The 15,198-nt window shown below is 44.5% G+C and overlaps 1 long non-coding RNA gene and 1 other non-coding gene across 2 annotated transcripts; one reads left to right on the forward strand and one right to left on the reverse strand.

Moving 5' to 3' along the window:
- The first annotated feature begins 4,962 nt into the window (after window positions 1-4,962).
- On the forward strand, window positions 4,963-5,069 carry LOC120705298. Its single transcript, XR_005687885.1, has one exon. It is a non-coding gene; the product is annotated as a small nucleolar RNA R71 (small nucleolar RNA).
- A 4,983-nt stretch (window positions 5,070-10,052) lies between these two features.
- Window positions 10,053-11,792, reverse strand: LOC120705075. The gene is made up of 3 exons (XR_005687772.1): window positions 11,655-11,792; window positions 10,820-10,942; window positions 10,053-10,273 (listed from the first exon to the last, which is right to left on the reverse strand). It is a non-coding gene; the product is annotated as an uncharacterized LOC120705075 (long non-coding RNA).
- Window positions 11,793-15,198: the final 3,406 nt, after the last annotated feature.

A 15,198-nucleotide genomic window follows, 5' to 3' on the forward strand; every position in this document is an offset into this window, starting at 1 on the left:
GCTAGTTGATGTGGGATGGCGAGACTTTTCTCTCTATATATTAAACCAACCTCTCATGGCAACTCCACACAAAAATATAGACTACCCGTAGGGAGGCTCCTTGTTTGGGAATCCCTAAAATAATCTTTTCCCCAGAATCCCATCATCCTCCGCATCCGTGCATCTCCGGTGAAATCCGACGCCACCCCGGTGCTCAGCTCGTTGTCCTCTTCGTCGTGGTGTCTTCCTTCTCGTGAGTCGTCGCCTTTTCGCCGTCGACCCCATGCCTTCTTCCTCGACTCCGACGATTTCCTTCTTCTCCGGTGAGCAGCTTCCTCCGTCTTTTCTTCCCTCTCTCTCGCTCTGCTCCGCTCGGTCTTGTTCGCCGTCGCCGCCATCCGCCATGCGCCGCCGCGAGCTCCGCTCCGCCCGCTCTAGCTCTGCGCCGCCGCCAGCCCACCCCAATCCACTCCCGCCGTCCGATTTAGATCCAGCGGCCCAGATCTAATATGACCCGAGTCAACTAAACCAAATACCGTTCAACCGTGGTCATTTTTTGCAAATAAACCCCTCCGTTTTTCCAAAATCAACCCTCCGTCCATCGCAGTTCAAAACTATTTCTGTTTTAGTCCAAATCTTTACGGAAAACACCCTGAGCTTTTCCAAAATAGAACCCACCATCCTTAGTGCGTTGTTTTGCAAGCTAGCCCCTGTATCTTAGGTTAAATCTCGTTTTAGTCCCTAGTTTCTTTAGAGCTAGCCCCTGAAAGTTTAAATCTATTGCAAACAAGTCCCTAGAATCTTGTTTTAGCCATATCTTTCACGTTACAACTCCGTTTTCAGCGATTCTTGCGCTCACGTGATCCTTGTGACGTGTGCAATAGCTTTGTAACCTTTTTATCCTCTGTGAGCACACTTTGTTGTGTCTTACAAATCTTTTCTGTTAGCTCTTAACTCTATAGTTAATCGCGACTAGATCCCTGAAGCATCGTTTATCCCATAGAATCGCCGTTTTAGTTCCGTTTTCCGCGTTTCTTGCGCTCCCATAACCATAGCAGTGAGCCCTATCCTTTAGTACGTTCTTTTAAAGCCTTTCTTTGTTTTGGTGTATTGTTCTTAGAGGTATCTTGTTGTTTGCTTTGTATGTTTGCCCGATGATTGTTCCGAGTAGAAGGATCGTTGTTCGAAGATTGAAGATCAAGAAATCCAAGTGAGCAAAAAGTTGAAGAGAAATAAGAGTAGCTTTTCGTTGGAGAAAGGCAAGTGACCCTAACCATACTTCTATCTATGCTTTATTTACAAGAGTACTATGATTTAATTGGAACATGGAGAACCACCCAAGAAAACAGTACAACCACAATACTAATGGGCTCTGGTCTTGGCTAAGTAATTAGATGAACTATATGTTGTGTTGGGGTTGTTCCGCTTGGTGGTTATGAGTTTGTGTTGTGGAGCGGGTGAAGGAAGCTGCGTCTTCTGAGGGACCGCACGGCAGGGACCAACACATACATATAGGAATTCTTTGTAAAGGCCTCGTAGCGTCCCTATGCAATCACACCTCGGAAGTGTGATACTGTGCCTAGCTAGCACATTGCGTGGTTGGGTTCAAAGTTCTTCAGAACTTTTACGCGAATTGTGGTGAAAGTGTACAACCTCTGCAGAGTTAAAACTAACCGGTTAGCCGTGCTCACGGTCAAGAGCGGCTTGGACCCTCACATGATTAATAAACTTAAAGATGGATTTAAATCATTTTCTGGTTATTTCTTGTGGCCTTGCTGAGTACCAACCATAAGTGTACTCACCCTTGCTTACCACTGCTCAGAAGGAGAAGGTTTATGAAGTTTTCTGAAGATGTTGCTGAGTTCTAGGCGTACGCAACCCCCAGTCGATTGCCTGTGAAGTTTGGAGCCTTCGTTTCCAGGATAAGCTGTAAACTCTAATAGTCTTTTATTTGTTTTAGTTCTCTTTTCGTGGTACTGTTACTGATTATTCACTTATGATGTCTCTATATGTATGAAACTTGATCCTGGCATACATATAGTTATGCATTCGGTTTTGTCCTTAAAACCGGGTGTGACAGCACAAGGTCTTGGTGTACGACTCGTTAAGGCAAGATAAATCAAAGTACCAAGATATCATCGAGGTGGTAAATACTGCATGGAGTCGCTACCTCCACAAACACATAGGCTTGCCCATAGGTGAAATCGAGCCTCTTCATTGGGTGACTGATTTTCCGGTATGAATATACTCTCGCTACTAATGTCATTCGCAATAAACATCAGAAAAATTCTATATCATAACCCACATTTGTCCATAGTGTTGGAGACAGGGCCAAGGAAACAACTTATGTGGATACTACGTATGCGAGTGGATCAACTCTTTTGCAAGTGAAAAAAGGCAAATGACAGTGGAGGCATTCAATGTACGTGAGCACAATCACATCTGCTCATTATTTTAATTCATTATTTTTTATTCTCATGTTTTTATCGAAAAATGTGACAGCGCTGGTGGATGAAAGAAGAACTCATTGAAATCGCTTGGATCAGGGCAATTCAAGAAGCTATATGCGGATTTCTACTCGATGAAGTCATAAATCCTAAGGGCGAATTTCATGGCGATCTCCGTATAAGCGTCGCCCAAGAAGATCCGACGACGAGGGAGTTGATACGTTACTATAGTTGATGTGCTTAATAATTTATAATATCTCATGTACTTTTGAACTCCTAAGTGTTCCATACATGACAAATATATATATATATATATATATATATATAATGTTAGTGTAATATGCTGTTCTAATAATACTGTGCAATGCAAAGAGTACGACTATGTAGTCACGTACGGTAGAAATACGCATAGCCATATGTATAAAAACAAAAAGAAAAGAAACATAAAGAAGAAAAAACATTTAGTGCTGGCTAGTTATATCAGCCGGCACTAACCTTGCTGTCAGGACTCGGGCGGGGTCGGGCACATTAGTGCGGCTGGTATTACGGACCGGCACTAACATACGCACGTTAGTGCCGGTCAGAGTAGCCGGCGCTAACGTCTGTCACGTTAGTGCCGGCCATTTAGTGCCGGCCACAGGGACCGGCACTAATACGTCCTGTGACCGGCACTAATAAGCCGTTCTCCAACAGTGAGGACATGGAGCTAGCAGCGCAATACTCATACGCATAACAGCGCAATACTCAGAGGCGGAATAATCTGAGCCGCGGAGATCCATGGTGGGGGAAAATTGTTGGAGACCAGCGTGGGTGGAGGTCCGATTTCATCATCCTCGCAACAACACAGAGAAGATCACTACGTCAAAAACTAATAAAGAAGACACCAAGATTAGTGACAAAAAAATAATGCACATCACTAATGTGAGATTAGTGATGGGTATACTTCAAACACGTCACTAATATCTTTGTCCAAGTAAAAAACACCTCTAGCCTAGATATATTGGTGACGTGTCTCAGTAAAACGCGTCACTAATGACATATGATCTTTTATTGGAGACGGCTGTTGTTGATACCCGTCACTAATGTTGGAAGTAATTTGTGACGTGCTTTGTTTATCCACGTCTCGACTGTGAGCTACTCGGATCTATGCAGCGGCTAGAATAGAAGAAGTGCTCGCAACCTGGACCTGGGCCGCTGCGGCCCAAAAGATCCGCACTGCCGAGCCCTTAGCGCCGCCACCTCAGCTCTCAACCACACCACCGCTCGCATCTATCGGCGCCGCCCATCTCCTCACGATGAGCTGGGCTAGGCCGCTAGGGTTTCGTTGGCCACGCCAGGCCGGTGCCATGGTGCCCTGCTCCAGGAGCTCGCTCCCCACAAGGATGACCGCCGCCACCTCGCTGGTCGACTTCTCCGGCGACGGCGCACCATCGCATCAGCAATCCTCCACACCGCCTCCTCTTCCTCGTCGTCCCTACGCCGGCTACAGGGGTGGACAGCTCGGGTTGCTCGAGTGCGAGCTCTCCACCATCGCGGTCTCCGCCATCATCATGAACCCCATCGACATCACCAAGGTAGGTCGTCCCAGCCTCCCAGGCACCTCTCCCTCCCTCTCCCGATGTAAACGAGGTAGTAGTAGAGATGCGGATTTGTAGCCTCCCCTACCATCCTCGACGCCTTTGGCGCGCGGCGGATCTGCAGGTCCACACTCATGACTGGTTCTCTCTCATTCTATCCGTCCTCAGGCCCACACTCATCCCATCTTAGATCCAGATCCACACACGCACTGGCGCACGGCCGACGGGGCAAGTGGCGGCAAGGGTTTTAGCTTTTATAATGTCGGTTTCTTGCTCTGGTGGGCCCTCTACTCCATATTCTGACAAGTCTCGCGTCTTGATTCGCTAGAACATCGTGTCTTGGATCAAAACACACCACTGTACTGCAAAATCAGCTAGAAATCACCTGCACACATTCTAGAACATCATCTGTGGAATTCGTTAGTAAATAAATTTATTCTAGCATTTATTCCACATTTTGGTTCTTTTTTGTGCAGGAGTTGACGGTCTAAATTGGTCGTTAGTGACCGTCAACAGCTTGCTTGACCCCACCCTAAGACTCCTTGTGGACGGAACCCGTTATTGTTGTTGTTGATGTAGGCTGCATCTTCACGGGTCTCGGGGCAGTCATTCCCCGAGTGTCCACCATTACCACAAACCTCGCACGTTAAGTACGAGTTCATGGCTTGGACATAGTTGTTCCTGTGCTCTTTGAATTCCGCCCTTTCATGTAGATGTTTGAGTAGGACGTCCATCTTGGCGACAAGCATATCCTCTCCTTGGCGGTATGCATTCCGCCCTTGGTTCGGGGCTGGGAACGCTCCTCGTTCCAGCCATGGTTGGAGACCATCTTCTCAATCAAGGCCTTGGCCTTGGCAATGGTGAGATCAAGACAGGCTCCTCCAGCAGCAGCGTCCAAGTGGGCTCTTGATGTAGTCATTAGCCTGTTGTAGAAGCTTTGGAGTACGAGCCACTCTTCCATCGCATGATGAGGAAAGATGAGTATGTACTCTTGGAGTATCTCCCAAGCTTTCGGGATGGATTCCATCCCTATCTGAAGGAAACTTGAAATTTTTCCTCACAAGGTATTTGTTTTGCCCAGCGGGAAGAATTTGGCGAGGAACGCCGCGGAACATTTGTCCCACATGCTGACAGCTTTCTTGTTCTGATAAAACCATTGTTTCGCTTTCCCCAGGAGGGAGAAAGGAAACAAGCGAAGCCTGATGATGTCAGCCGTAACACCCCGTATGGTTACGGTCTTGCAGAGCTCCAGAAAGTTCTGGAGGTGGGCGTTGGTGTCCTCGTTTGGCTTGCCACAGAATGGGCTAGTCTGCACCATGTTTATGAGGCTGGACTTTAGCTCGAAGTTCACGTCCCCAACATCAGCGTTGGGTCCAGTAGCCACATTGGCGGCTGAGGGGACAGAAAAGTCACGGAGAGTCTTCTCTGCCATGGGTTCGGTTGTTGTTGCTGGTGCCTGGAAAGCTGGCTCGCTTGTCGACAACGAGAGCTGATGAGGGACGACACGAGGTCGGACCCTTCTCACAAGCTTCTCGGGATTTTCAACAAAGTTTGTCGGCAAAGAGAAACCAGTCATACACTACCCTATTTTCATCCAATCAGGAGAAAACAAAAGATAATATTAGCCAGTATAAGCAGTAGCTACCTCTTTTTTCACAATGCCATGTTTATGCATTAGTAAAATCTTTACACCTAGTGTCATCCCCTTCAACGGCGCCAGAAATGCTTGTTGGCATTTCTTAGCGCAATCATTAGGAATGGTTAGTTCTCAGCAACGGTGCCAAGAAACGCCGGGACGGCCGCCCCATAGCGGTGGCGCCATGGGACATCGTGCGATATGTCTTAACGATTATAGAAGGATCCACAAGCGCACGGATATACCATTGTAGCATTTCACCCGGAAGTATTCAGGGTATCGTTATTTATATTTTCCCAAGGGATGGCTATGGTGTGTAAAGATGTTTATTAGATACATAACCATAACAATTATGAGATAAGGTGTAAACTGCTGATCATACAGGGATAAGTGATAATAAAGATAATCGAGGGTAATGTGACACACACAAGATCAACCAACTCTCATGAATAAAGAATAAACTAATACACCTAAGGTTAGTGGGAGCATAGGCAAACAAGATCCTAGTATACTATTTATGTTAGCAGAGAAGTTATGTTAGTCACATGCTTAGTGCTGCAGGTGCCGGGAAATTAGGGACATTGGGGATAATGACCCGTACTGGAGAACGTCCAGTCCGTTTCATCTTTGCATGAACTCCTACACGATACCCAAACATCGGGGAGTACGTTAACTGAGAAGCAGCTTCCCGGCGGACCGCCAGGGCTGTCACCACCTGCGGTCTACCCCAGTCAAACCATGGAGCATCGTCATATCCGAGGGATCCCGCGTACCCGGGCACCATGCCCACACACGAGGTCACTACCCTAGCGCCCCCGGGTCCCCCACCCTTCGGATGGACAGGTAAGACGCTAAGGCAAGCCCGAAAGCACAACGAACCGAAATCCTTATCCAGATCATCTGGTCTAAGCAGGCAACTAATACAACTTGAATAAGAACAGAACTTGGCTAGGCAGGTTAAGAATATATCAAGGTAACCAAGAACGAGCACTTTATGAATAGCATAACGAGAGTCGGAATACAAAGCCATACCAGAGGCCGAGGATTGCTCACCGACCTCGAGACGACTGGATTTGCTAAGAAAATGAAGTACTAGCCTAGCTCCACTACCCTAAGGAGTACAAGTCACAATAAGAGTGAGAGAGAGAGAGAGAGGCTTCTCCAAGTGGTGTGTGTGGTGAGAGTGGTGGGAGGCCCCTTATATAGCTTGGAGAGGTCAGTTCCCGCCATCCCCTTGTATGGAAACATTGCAAGCCGACTTCTAGAGGATCAGATCAACCTTTCCGCCAAAATACATCTGGACGGAAAGCAGGGTAGGTTCGGCCGGCCCCACTTCACCGCCTCTGGCCACCGTCCTTCTCTAGTACACTGCCTGGTGGGTCCTGATGTTAGATGGTTGGTGCCGGGGCTTGGTTGGTCGGTTCGGACTGTCAAGTGGGCCTCTTTTGCTCTTTCTACGCAGGACGCGATATTCTGTGACTTTGCCTGTGTATACTTCGTGTTTTCTTCTTATTCCGGACTTGTGCTCCTGAAATCAATAATTCTCCAAATATGTGAGTAAGAGGCATGATTTTCCTTCTCTTGTGAGTATCGTTGACGGTCATATTTTGCACTTAACGACTGTCAACAGTGCACGCATGGTAGGTCCATGGCGGTGGCGGTGAGACCGCACACCAAAGGTGGCGGCGAAGCTGCACGAGTTCGGCGAGGCACGAGCAAGAACTTGTCCTTGGGTAGGAACCAGGGGCTTCGCGCTCACGCACGGGTTCTCAGCATCCCAAGGCCATGCACGATCGTGTCGCATGCGAAGCAGCGACATTCGGGCACGCGCGGTGAGAGGAGAGGGTAAAAGGCGACGCGGTGAGTGGGTTTTGCGGTGGTGCAGTGATAGGTCCCTGCAGGCGCAAACAACGGTGTCGGATGGTTCGGACCGAGTTCCTGTGCAGTCGCTACTTCGACTGCAACTTAAGCAGTCGCGGGAGCAGAGGGGAACACTGGGGGGGTACTATAGCAACACTGGTCATCACTGCCACCAGGGCACTGTTCATTACTGTTTACCACTATAGCATCAGCTCTTGTCCATTCGCGGGGGAAATGGATGGCTCAGATCACGTGCAGTCCTTAAGTTGCAGTCGCTTCAGCGACTGCATTTGAACTGCGTCGGGATGGTTCTATGGCTCGCTAGTGATGGCTCATCGGCTGTGGCCAGTAGGAGAAGGGATGACGCGAACGGACGGCAGCGTTCACTGTTCGGGTTCGTAGTCGGGGTTCTCAAAGCAGTGGTGAGGCGGAGTAGGTGAACATCATGGCCGTGCCATGCCGTGCAGCTATGTCAGTGGCATCATACGTGCGCGAGCGCAAGCGTGGTGAAGCTCCAGCAGTCGGTGACCTGCTCCTCCTCCTCCTCCTCCTCAGCCTTCCTTCCTCCTCATCCCTTCACTGCTTAGCGGCGGCGACAGAAAGGGGAAAAAATCCCCATAGGCGGTCTAGGGTATAGGGCGTGGTTGAATGGAGCTTTATAGGTGGCACGGCAAGGGTCACGGTGGGCCCGGATGCTAAGCACAACGTCGACGAGACGGCCACAACACGAGGCAGCGTGGCATGCACCTAGCGGTTCAGTGCCTAGGGTTTGCGCACGCGCTATCAAGGAGGCGCGACACGAGATGCGGCGGGCATCGTGGCGCGAGGCGAGGCTATTGGGGCCATCGTGTCACGACATGTGCGAATGCCATGACGCTGGGATGACGCGGGCGACGAGCGGCAGAGTGGTTGGGGAAGAAAGTGAGAACCGGGTCTCGCTTGTAAGTGGCTTGGGCAGTGCATGGGTTAGGGAGACCGGGGTGGGCTGGCGTTGGGCTGTGGACTGGCCTGGGCCTCGTGCGCGCATGCAGGGTGTCAGGCTGGGGTTTGCAGACCAGGCTGATGGGAGTTAGGTGGGTTTGGGCCTAGGTCAGTTTAGGGTTTTGTTAGATTTTATATTTAATTTCAATAGCCTATTCATATTAAATGCCACACAAATTCAAATAAAAACCATTCAATAAATTTAAACAAGGTAGAGCACTAACTGCAAATAAAATCCGAATGTTTCACACTAACATTCAAGTCCTTATTTTTAAATTTTATTTTATTTTTCTAGGACCTTGAGAGAGAGAGAGAGAGCGCATTTTAATCTTAGGTTTTTCTAGCTAAAGACACTTCCACATCAAAAGTTTTTGAGAATCCTAAATTTTGGAGTATAAAACATTTCGTAAAAATACGGAATGTCACGGTCTGACTACTACAGAAATCTTATTGGAGGCGGGCAAAATGACTTTTCCGAGGCGGGCAAGCTAACCACCTCCGAGGCATCATCACAGTTAATCGAATCATTTAACGAGGCGGTTGTACAGCCGGTGGCCCGACACTAGTTAACTAAGGTGGGCTGGCAGCCCACCCGGCTTCGAAGCCTTTTGAAAAGGTCGCGGTAAATGAACTTTTGTAGTAGTGTCTGCATGCTGTAAAACTACTTGGAAGATGGCTATGTGAAGATTAAAGGCGAAAATGATTCTGCAATGCATGCCATGTTCTTTCAGATCTTTTTTTTCCCTAATTTGGGATTTGGATTCAAAGCTGAGGCTACAGGATACGTGTCATCAGCGATTTGTGTTTCAAAGATATTTGGAAGACAAAGGAAAGAAGATTCAAGATGGACCCTCAGCCTGACTCTTCGATTCAATTTAAGACTCAGGGGTTACTCTATATGAAGTGTGATTTTCCATCGCACACCATATATGAAAATTATAATTTTTAAAGATTGAAATCTACTCGACCAAGAGCATCACACAGCCTAAAAGCAGCCACAAAAGTCATATGCGCAACGTGGGACGACCATGCCGACCAGTGCATGATGGCCGTGGACGAGCTACGTATACGCGGCTGCCGCGCCTAAGGAGCTCCGTTCTTCATCGGCATTGAGGGCAGGCGAGGCCGGCACGGCGGCACGCCATGGGGATGAGGGCATGCGGCGATGAAGCCGTCTTCTTCTCTTAAGCTCCATGAGCCTCGTCGGGAGAAACAGGAAAGCTCTCAGTTTGGTTTAGGTAAAGGATAAGGGGCAACATACGTGGTCAATCTGCATGGCTAGAGAAGGAAAAAAAAACTAAATGGATTAAAAGATCAAAATGGCAGTAAAATTAAAGTGGCAGTGTTACTCATGGTAAACCAACGAAGCCAGTTGTTTGAACCGGTAAAATGGCAAAAGATCGCAGTGGAGTGACGGTAGATCACTTTGTGGTGCGTGATGCCCCCTCGAGCGGGCTATTTCTATCTGTTTCCACTACCGGTTCTAAAACCGGCAGTGAATGAACGCCTATTTCACAATAGTAAAATTAATACCTCTTAACACAGTTAATTCATATTGATGCCCTTCTGAACGGAAGCAACGAAGGTACCATACCACCATGTGATAAACAAAGCATATACAGTGTGATAAATATATCTGGAATTGAAAAAAATATAAATTTATAAGATAGCCTTCAACTGCTTGATGCCACCATCATTTACTGAGTTGCTCAGCTATTTGTTTCCTTCTGTAGCTCAAGCCAAGCTTGAAGCTTTTCTGGTCGAAGGCACAACTTTCTTAGTGAAACACATTCCTACAAAATGAAAGGAATCTTTAGTCTCAAACAAAGAATAGTACATAAGCTTAAGGATGCAGTGTGGCTTTAGATTTACTAAAGGGAAATATGGGTAAATTTAGCAATTCAGTTGATTGTGTTGTAGATTTAGCATTATTGAGTCCTTAACATTCAGTGCATTTGGTTCATAAACACATAGAAGTTGAATATTAAAATGTTTTAGCTAGTTCAAGAATCCATGTTCATATTCCCAATTGAAATAGTTGTATGACTTCTTTTTAGGAGTAAGATGCATGACCAACGTTAGGGTCATATTATGTGCATTGGCAGGTAATAAACAGAACTAGCCAAATTTACTTAATTGCACTAAAAGAGGGCAGATATGCATCTTCCTTGCCACAAAATGGCACATGGGGTAAATATTTTTTATTGCACATGAGGGAATATTTTAATTGTCAATGGATATAGGGAAATTACTCACTAATCACGGTCATAAGAAAAAATGCATATAAATTACTACAATTGCCATCCGTGCATGGACTATTATTAGAAGTGGAGAAGTACCTCAGATCGATCATGCAGATAACGAACCAAGAATTTGCAGTCACATGCTGCTCTTGAATCATGTGGTTTTCTTATTATCCGATCCACTTGAGCATCAAAATAAAGACGACTATGTTCACTTAGCTGAACATTTCAGAAAAGAAGTATATAATCATGTGAGATAAGAATACTAAAAGGGTAATGGGTAGAACTGGGGAACAAGAAAATAAGAACAAACATTAGATGGGTAGAACTGGGCTACATTAGTAATCATAATAAGAAACAATACTCAATCAAGAACTTCATGCCTTCACCTTTTTAGAAATTCTTTTCTAATAAAGCTGTGAAGGAATAAATGCAGATCCAATTTTTCACTATATATACTGTAGTTCAAATCCTATGAAAAACTAATGAAGTCAAATTTTGTTTAATCTTTAATTTATATTTTCCCTATATCTTATTTCTTAACCCTCTCATGAATCCAATGGCACCCCCAACTCGTGACTCCTTCCATAATCAACCTTTCAATCTGCAGTTATGAACACAAAGGTGGGAAGCCCTAACTCACTTAACAAAAAAAAAAGATTCTAAACGCCACATGATTATGAAAAATTAAAAAGACTCCAGCAACTTCGGGAACCTTTTTTGACAAGCATACCAACTATATAGGCTATTAATATAATGGCCAATGCTTCAAAGGGATGGGGCTAATAAAATCATTACTACGTACCCTCTATATAGTTCAAGAAATATACTTATTATGAAAGTAAAGTTTATTTGTTGAATGCAAAACAAACCAACATGTTATTATGCTAATGAATATAGCAGCTATAAGAGGCATTTAAGATCCTAATACCTTATAACAAAGCACAATGTCCCTAGGTTTCACAGCTCCACAATATTTGGTGTTGCATGGAAGAGAACGACGTCGTAAAGATGTACGAGCATTGATCCATTCAGCTTGCTCTGCTCCAAATCCAGAAAAGTGGACCAGTACTTCCTGAAATTGAAATATTAAGCAAGAGAATGTCAAATTAATTAGTAAATGTCATGTACGAATACATAAACATGCAACATATAGCAAAAATGATACTGACATATCTGCAAAGCTATCCAAGCACATAAAAACTATGTATTATTTGTTAGAATATAAAAAACATGTAGGTTACTAAATGTGCATAAGTTTATGTAGACAAAAGGTAGTGCCAGCTTTTTCCAGTAATATAGAATAAGTTTTGAAAAAAAAAATCGAGACCTATAAAATACAAATATTCGAGTGTCCAATAATGATATATCTTATTGTAGAATAATCATTTAGAGAAATCTACAATGGATTCTTCCCCAGCACACACATATATAGGTTTATATATGGAAGATATGGTAAGGGGTTCTTCACCATCGTTAGGACCTGATAATTGATTGCAAGTAGTGTTGGTGTAGTGGGATAGTCGAGGTGGGGAACATGGAGACAATTTAAGAAATTAGAGGCCATATATTAGCAACCAGGATAGAAGAAAAATATTTTTTGCTTGTTCAAAAATAATAAACTCAACCTAGTTTACTAATAACTTGACCTATACTATGCTGCCAGTGTGAAATGTCTCCTGAAAAACCTTATACTGATAGCGCCCGTCGTCGAATCTGTTAGTTTGTATCCTCTTTCTAGCACACGGATACTATTTGTTGCAATGTCTCATGAGCTCATTAAGATTTTACTATATATTTCCAGTCTTAGACATATGTAATATATATAAAAGTCATATCAGGGAACTTGGTACATAGTTAGTGGTGTTTAATTTCCATAACATTAACAGGAGTCAAAAATAACTTTTCACAGAGCAAGTAACTTATTATTGCATTTATCTTCAGAGGTTCTCTCAGTATAGACAAATGGAAAGGGTGAATATATGTAGGATGACTATATATGGGACAGCAAATTAAATTGATGGAAATCACGTCCTTACCCGGTCACCTGATTCACCCGACCTCTGAAACAGGAAATTATGTACATCATACCTGCAATATATAAGTCGGCAAAATTGAAAAATATTTTTTTAAAAAAAAATTGAACAACAACATGCCAAATGTCCGAAGGGTAGAAAGAAATTTATACTAAAGTTATGCCTCCCCTTTATTTCATGCATTTAACATCTATTGATTATGATATAATATCCTCAAACATTTGAAAAAAATCAGTAGGACATAGAAATCATTATTTTAATTTGGATGTCATCTACATACGTAATAGATTGGTTTTCTTGACTCACATAACAAAAAAACATGGCAACTGGGTACGATGGTTAGCTAATGAGTTGATAGTTTGCTTGGCAGATGAATACATAAAAGCCCTATATCTATGAATTAATAAGTACTGTTATTGTATTATTAAGAGCCCACATTGTAATTAAGATACAAGGCCTTAAATAAAATTCTATGACCCCATGCAGAAACCAGAAGCACAGTGGAAGTGTACTACAACCATCACCCACATCACTCTTAAAATTAAAAACCTTATAATAGGTGGAAGTAAAAAAAGTAAAATTAAAGGATAAGGACAAGTGCAAGTATCTTTCCATACCATGCACCATTGCTAGCTGACTTAGCTTCATAGCTGGTCAGATCACCAACCAGAGGATTGTTCTTCTTCCCTGATTTTCAAACAGAACTAAACAATTAACAAGGTAAAGGAAAGGACATATGGTAAAACATTGTCATTAATTAATTTGCGATGCATATCTGTTGCAAGAATAAAATCATAACATTACCAATTTCATAAAGAACAAAAAGCCGAGAAGTTATCAGGAAACATTGGCAAAGGCAGCACACAAGTTCGATATTGCGTGTTGTCGGGACAACAATAATGGATCCATATCAATATATATATGCAATAGGCAAGGATGGAACAACAAAGTATAATGGAATTAAAAGACTGCGTAGAATTAATCCTAGCTATCAATTTTGCTTGAAATGGAAACAAACTTTCTGCGGCAGATAAAATCATAGAGCATTAATCAACACCCACCATCAATTCGTTGAAACTGAGTTACATATAGACCAGGACATGGAGCACAATACACATGTGCATAACAATGCACAGATATTTGACATGACCCAATAATATAAATAGGTTGGTTATACTCATGGTTCTAAATAGCGGGTTAAGGAGTTTAATTAGTGGCTGGACTCTAAAAATAGTTAATAACGGGCTTAATGAGACTATATATAGTGGCTAAATTACACGCGAGTTCAAATAGCTGTAACCTACCTCAAATAACTATAGCGGGCTGTAGTGGGATATTTAAAATCTTGGTTATCTGCTGCACTCCTAAAAGACATTGAGTAGCAGTACTACATTGCCATTTTCATAGTTTCGATATAGAAACAAGAAAACCGCCAACCCAGCCTGAACTGGACCATAGCAACGTGTTTAGACGCGCTAGTGGGTTTACGAGATCAACAATTGGTCTTGGGAATAGGTTGGTCTGCACACAGATTAAAACCAAGAAAACCTCTCGCAGAAAAAAACATGAAATCCAGTCAACCCGTCCCAACTTGTTGCATTGCTCATGTAATCACGTTGGCAATGAAGCCGCAATCAGAGGCGGAATCGATATCGGAGAGCCTGAGATCCATGGTAGAGGCAGAATTGGAGACCAGTGTGGAGGTCCAACTTCATCATCCCCGCAACAACACAGAGGAGAAGATGCGAATGCACCTTGCTCGGTTGTGACACGCCGTGCAAGAGATGGTTGATGCTCCCAGATTGGGTCGATCGTGAGGTCAGCTGGTCGTGAGCTTTGCCGTGTCTCACCGTGTCATTCCGGACATCACCGGTGGCTTGGCAGTGGCTCAGGGGTCGTGTGGCTGCCCCCTGAAGGAGGCCGTGATATGATACTGGTAAATATAAATAACGAGGGGCGTCACACAGCACACCCCGGCCCCCTGTTCACCATGGCAACCTTGCAGTCATCGACTCATGGTACTGCTATGTTATCAGCAAAAGAAAGCTTTAAGTTTAAAAAATTAGTATGCCCCCCGCACCCTTGATGATGCCTACTACTGTGTGCTTGCATATGCAGGGTAACTAGCCAAGAAAGTGGTGATTTGGAAGAGAAATGGATCTATCGAGCAGCCTTTGAAATGCCTGTCTGTGGTTTGAGAAACCAACAAGCAAAAACCATGGATAAACAGGCCTAGTTCCTGTTCCACACACCAAACCATGCCACGAAACAAAACATCATCAATCACAGGTAAGTAATTAGGATCTACAACCTGCAGTGGACGAGGATCCTGCATCTTGCCGACGGACGGGCCCAATCTCTGTCAGCTCTCTTAGCGGCTGATGGACGGCTTGGAACACCATCATGCTCCACTGCGCAGGCGGCGGCGGCGGTGGCGCT

The sequence above is a fragment of the Panicum virgatum genome, chromosome 4K, assembly GCF_016808335.1.
Source record: "Panicum virgatum strain AP13 chromosome 4K, P.virgatum_v5, whole genome shotgun sequence".
Lineage (NCBI taxonomy): Eukaryota > Viridiplantae > Streptophyta > Magnoliopsida > Poales > Poaceae > Panicum > Panicum virgatum.